The sequence below is a fragment of the Salvelinus sp. IW2-2015 genome, linkage group LG6.1 (assembly GCF_002910315.2).
Source record: "Salvelinus sp. IW2-2015 linkage group LG6.1, ASM291031v2, whole genome shotgun sequence".
Taxonomy (NCBI): Eukaryota; Metazoa; Chordata; class Actinopteri; order Salmoniformes; family Salmonidae; genus Salvelinus; species Salvelinus sp. IW2-2015.
In genome coordinates this window covers 11666463-11672462 of record NC_036845.1, presented here as the reverse complement: position 1 = coordinate 11672462, position 6000 = coordinate 11666463, and the positions used below count along the sequence as shown (strand labels likewise).

Here is a 6000-nt window from a genome sequence, read left to right as displayed (position 1 = left end):
TATTTGCAAATTATGGTGGAAAATAAGTATTTGGTCACCTACAAACAAGCAAGATTTCTGGCTCTCACAGACCTGTAACTTCTTCTTTAAGAGGCTCCTCTGTCCTCCACTCGTTCCTGTATTAATGGCACCTGTTTGAACTTGTTATCAGTATAAAGACACCTGTCCACAACCTCAAACAGTCACACTCCAAACTCCACTATGGCCAAGAACAAAGAGCTGTCAAAGGACACCAGAAAACAAAATTGTAGACCTGCACCAGGCTGGGAAGACTGAATCTGCAATAGGTAAGCAGCTTGGTTTGAAGAAAATTAACTGTGGAGAGCTTATTAGGAAATGGAAGACATACAAGACCACTGATAATCTCCCTCGATCTGGGGCTCCACGCAAGATCTCACCCCGTGGGGTCAAAATGATCACAAGAACGGTGAGCAAAAATCCCAGAACCACATGGGGGACCTAGTGAATGACCTGCAGAGAGCTGGGACCAAAGGAACAAAGCCTACCATCAGTAACACACTACGCCGCCAGGGACTCAAATCCTGCAGTGCCAGACGTGTCCCCCTGCTTAAGCCAGTACATGTCCAGGCCCGTCTGAAGTTTGCTAGAGAGCATTTGGAGATCCAGAAGAAGATTGGGAGAATGTCATATGGTCAGATGAAACCAAAATAGAACTTTTTGGTAAAAACTCAACTCGTCGTGTTTGGAGGACAAAGAATGCGAGTTGCATCCAAAGAACACCATACCTACTGTGAAGCATGGGGGTGGAAACATCATGCTTTGGGGGCGTGTTTTTCTGCAAAGGGACCAGGACGGACTGATCCATGTAAAGGAAAGAATGAATGGGGCCATGTATCGTGAGATTTTGAGTGAAAACCTCCTTCCATCAGCAAGGGCATTGAAGATGAAACGTGTTGGGTCTTTCAGCATGACAATGATCCCAAACACACCGCCCGGACAACGAAGGAGTGGCTTCGTAAGAAGCATTTCAAGGTCCTGGAGTGGCCTAGCCAGTCTCCAGATCTCAACCCCATAGAAAATCTTTGGAGGGAGTTTGAAAGTCCGTGTTGCCCAGCAACAGCCCCAAAACATCACTGCTCTAGAGGAGATCTGCATGGAGGAATGAGGCCAAAATACCAGCAACAGTGTGTGAAAACCTTGTGAAGACTTACAGAAAACGTTTGACCTCTGTCATTGCCAACAAAGGGTATATAACAAACATTGAGATAAACTTTTGTTATTGACCAAATACTTATTTTCCACCATCATTTGCAAATAAATTCATAAAAAATCCTACAATGTGATTTTCTGGATTTCTTTTTCTAATTTTGTCTGTCATAGTTGAAGTGTACCTATGATGAAAATTACAGGCCTCTCTCATCTTTTTTAAGTGGGAGAACTTGCACAATTGGTGGGCTGACTAAATACTTTTTTGCCCCACTGTATGTTAAACCTACCTATTTAGTTAATATTGCCTTTTAACATGAATTTCTTTTTGTCACTTTCTCGTGCAACAGAGTCAGGGTATATGCAGCAGTTTGGGCTGCCTGGCTCGTTGCGAACTGTGTGAAGACTATTTCCTCCTAACAAAGACAGCCAACTCGCCAAACGGGGGATGATTTAACAAAAGCACATTTGCGGAAATTGCACGCAGAGTCAGGTATATGCAACAGTTAAGGCCGCCTGGCTCGTTGCGAACTAATTTGCCAGAATTTTACGTAATTATGACATAACATTGAAGGTTGTGCAATGTAACAGGAATATTTAGACTTATGGATGCCACCCGTTAGATAAAGTACGGAACGGTTCCGTATTTCACTGAAAGAATAAACGTTTTGTTCTCGAGATGATAGTTTCCGGATTCAACCATATTAATGACCTAAGGCTCGTATTTCTGTGTGTTATTATGTTATAATTAAGTCTATGATTTGATGGAGCAGTCTGACTGAGCGAGGGTGGCACCAGCAGGCTCGTAAGCATTCATTCAAACAGCACTTTGTGCATTTTGCCAGCAGCTCTGCTGTTTATGACTTCAAGCCTATCAACTCCCGAGATTAGGCTGGTGTAAACCGATGTGAAATGGCTAGCTAGTTAGTGGGGTGCGCGCTAATAGCGTCAAATGTCACTCGCTCTGAGACTTGGAGTAGTTGTTCCCCTTGCTCTGCATGGGTAACGCAGCTTCGAGGGTGGCTGTTGTCGATGTGTTCCCTCGTTCGAGCCCAGGTAGGAGCGAGGAGAGGGACGGAAGGCTATACTGTTACACTGGCAATACTAAAGTGCCTATAGAACATCCAATAGTCAAAGGTATATGAAATACAAATGGTACAGAGAGAAATAGTCCTATAATTCCTATAATAACTACAAATAAAACTTCTTACCTGGGAATATTGAAGACTCATGTTACCACCAGCTTTCATATGTTCTCATGTTCTGAGCAAGGAACTTAAACGTTAGATTTTTTACATGGCACATATTACACTTTTACTTTCTTCTCCAAACATTTGTTTTTGCATTATTTAAACCAAATTGAACATGTTTCGTATTATTTATTTGAGTCTAAATGATTTTATTGATGTATTATATTAAGTTAAATATTGTGTTCATTCAGTATTGTTGTAATTGTCATTATTACAAATCGTCCGATTAATTGGTATCGGCTTTTTTTGGTCCTCCAATAATCGGGATCGGGATCGGCGTTGAAAAATCATAATCGGTCGACCTCAGTTCGGAACCCGTAGTGCTGTAGACAGACTACCACTACTGTTTAAAACACCGCCAAGACACATACACTCAGTAATAGAGGGGAACACAGTTCTATATCTGGATCCCCATTAGCTCAATGTCTCCTCTCTGGACATGGTGACAGAGAGGTTAACCCACGGCCAGCAATCAGTCTGCGATCACTTGTTTACAAATTTCTGCACTTTGTTGTGTGTGTGTATATATATGTATGTGTGTGTGTGTCTGTATGTGTGTGTGTGTTGTGTGTTGGTTGGGGTGTGTGTGTGTGTGTGTGTGCGTGTGTGTGGTGTGTCGTGTGCTGTGTGCGTGTGTGTGTGTGTGTGTGTGGGTGGGTGGGTGGGTGTGTGTGTGTGTGTGTGTGTGTGTGTGTGTGTGTGTGTGTGTGGTGTGTGTGTGTGTGTGTGCGTGTTGCGTGTGCGTGTGTGCGGGTGCGGGTGCGTGTGCGTGTGCGTGTGCGTGTGCGTGTGTGTGGGTGTGTGTGTGTGTCTGTATGTATGTGTGTGTGAAGTGCTACAGTAAAGGACCCGTGCTGTGTGCCAGTCTGAGTGATACAGAGCCCTCACAGGGACAACTACACTTGTAATTAATGCCCTTAATTACCAGAGCAGGAGTGTTGGTGTGTGTGTTATATGACTGTGTGGGTGTTCTATTCATAAAAAATCCTACAATGTGATTTTCTGGATTTTTTTTTCTCATTTTGTCTGTCATAGTTGAAGTGTACCTATGATGAAAATTACAGGCGTCTCTCATCTTTTTAAGTGGGAGAACTTGCACAATTGGTGGCTGACTAAATACTTTTTTGCCCCACTGTATATACTTGTGTATTGATTTTAAGAAAGGCTTTGATGTTTATGGTTAGGTACCATTTTCGCGAATGCGCACCGCATCTATTATATGCAACGCAGGACACGCTAGATAAACTAGTAATATCATCAACCATGTGTAGTTAACTAGTGATTATGATTGATTGATTGTTTTTTATAAGATAAGTTTAATGCTAGCTAGCAACTTACCTTGGCTTCTTACTGCATTCGCGTAACAGGCAGGCTCCTCGTGGAGTGCAATGAGAGGCAGGTGGTTAGAGCGTTGGACTAGTTAACCGTAAGGTTGCAAGATTGAATCCCCGAGCTGACAAGGTAAAAATCTGTCATTCTGCCCCTGAACAAGGCAGTTAACCCACCGTTCCTAAGCCATCATTGAAAATAAGAATGTGTTCTTAACTGACGTGCCTAGTTAAATAAAGGTGTAAAAAAATACCGATTTCTGTTTGTTATGAAAACTTGAAATCGGCCCTAATTAATCGGCCTTTCCGATTAATCGGTCGACCTCTAGTCCGGACATCACTGATGGAGATATTTGACCCTCACAGTTGCTTCCATACACCTTTCCGGGTGTAAACGTTTGTGAGAAGGATGGAAATGGAGGAGAGAAGATGAGAGAATACGAACTGAAAGTGGCACAGACGGAAATACACACACACACCGATTTAGCATCCACCAAGGCCACACTGATGAAATTCAGCTGAAATCTGTTTTCCCAGATGTAATATTCTCTCGCTCAGTTCACAACATTGTTGTTTTGTTTCCATGTTTACTGAGTGAGGAGGAGGGGGCTAATGATGGTAGGATAGAAACATGTGTAACCCACCCCTCCCCATAGCTGACAGCTGTACGGACTTGTCTACAAAGAAGAATTTAACTCTCTCCCCTCTGTCTTGAGGATAGCTAACTCAGTAGAATATAACATACTGTTTCTCTCTCTCTTTCTTTCTTTCTCTCTCTCTCTCTCTCTCTTTCTCTCTCTCTCTCTCTGTCTCTCCATAGTTGACCTCTGTACAGACTGGTCAGTGGATTACCTGAAGTACCGTGTGCTGCAGGGAGAGCCGGTGAGGCTGAAGTGTGCCCTGTTCTACGGCTACATCCGGGCCAACTACAGCCAGGCTCAGAGCGTGGGCCTCAGCCTCATGTGGTACCGCAGCACTGGCCTGGGCCACGGAGACTTCGAGGAGCCCATCTCCTTCAACGGCGTGCGCATGAGCAAGGAGGAGGACGCCATCTGGTTCAGACCGGCCGACCTCCAGGACGTGGGCCTCTACTCCTGCGTTCTACGGTAAGACATGAGGGACAAACTGTGCTCTACTGCTCCAGTCTACTCCTGCGTGCTACGGTAAGATAGGAGGAACAGTAGGGATACTAGAGCTACGGTAAGACACGAGGGACAAACTAGGGAAACTAGGGATTATTTACTCTTTTAGCTACATGCCCCCTTCCTCCTTTATTCCATCCCTCTACTTTTAACCGTGCATACTCCTCTGTGATATTGATTGCTGAGTCTCTCTTTCCAACTCTTTCTCACTCGCACTCGTTCTCTCTCATGATCTCTTCCCCCCTTCTTTCTCCGGCTGAGTCAGAATCAAAGGGGTTGTGTTTTTGTTGTTCTGTCGAGAGGGTCTGAAGTGGATGTTTCTCATAGGCCTGGAGGCAACATAATACTCTCTCCCTCCTTCTCTCCCTCCTTCTCTCTCGTTCACTCTCTCCCTCTCTAAGACTTGACCATTACTTTAAAAATCATTTCTATGGCCAGCGCACTGAGAACGTCGTCTACATCTGTCTATGTTTATGACACTAGACAAGCAGATCACATGCATTAGGAAATGTTCTCCAGTGTTTTAAAGTGTTAAAAGGCTTCATGTATTCAGATGTTATTCACGGTGGGATTCAAGAGTTCTCCAGTAACCTAATCAGAGACGCACTTTGGAGATTTGCCACTGAGCTTAAATCAATTCTCTTTTTGTTGGAGGGTAAGCTTCTGAGTCGCAAATTTTAGCACACATGAACCAAACACTTCCACCAAGCATCTCTGCTGGGAAAATAGAGAGAGAGAGAGCTGACCTGTACCATGAACTGATCGAACGGTGTATTGATGTGTGTGACGTGTGTATGTCTGTGTGTGTGGTGTGTGTGGGTGTGTGTGTGTGTGTTGTGTGTGCTGTGTTGTGTGTGTGTGTGTGAGGGAGAGAAGAGAGGAGGGGACGAGGAAGAAGGGGAGGGAAGAGGAGAGAGAGAAGAGGAGAGAGAGAGAGAAGAGAGAGAGAGAGAAAGAGAGAGAGGGAGAGAAGAAGAGAGAGAGGAGAGAGAGAGAGAGAGAGAGAGAGAAGAAGAGAGAGAGAGGAGAGAGCAGAGAGAGCAGAGAGAGAGAGAAAGAGAGAGAGAAACAGAGTGAGAGAGAGAGAGTGAAGAGAAGAGAGTGTGAGAGGGA

General features: G+C 44.4%; 1 pseudogene; it reads left to right on the top strand.

Annotated features, from left to right (window-relative positions):
• The first annotated feature begins 4376 nt into the window (after positions 1-4376).
• The window catches only part of LOC111964648 (interleukin-1 receptor accessory protein-like 1), a 204442-nt pseudogene continuing 202818 nt past the window's right edge, over positions 4377-6000 (top strand).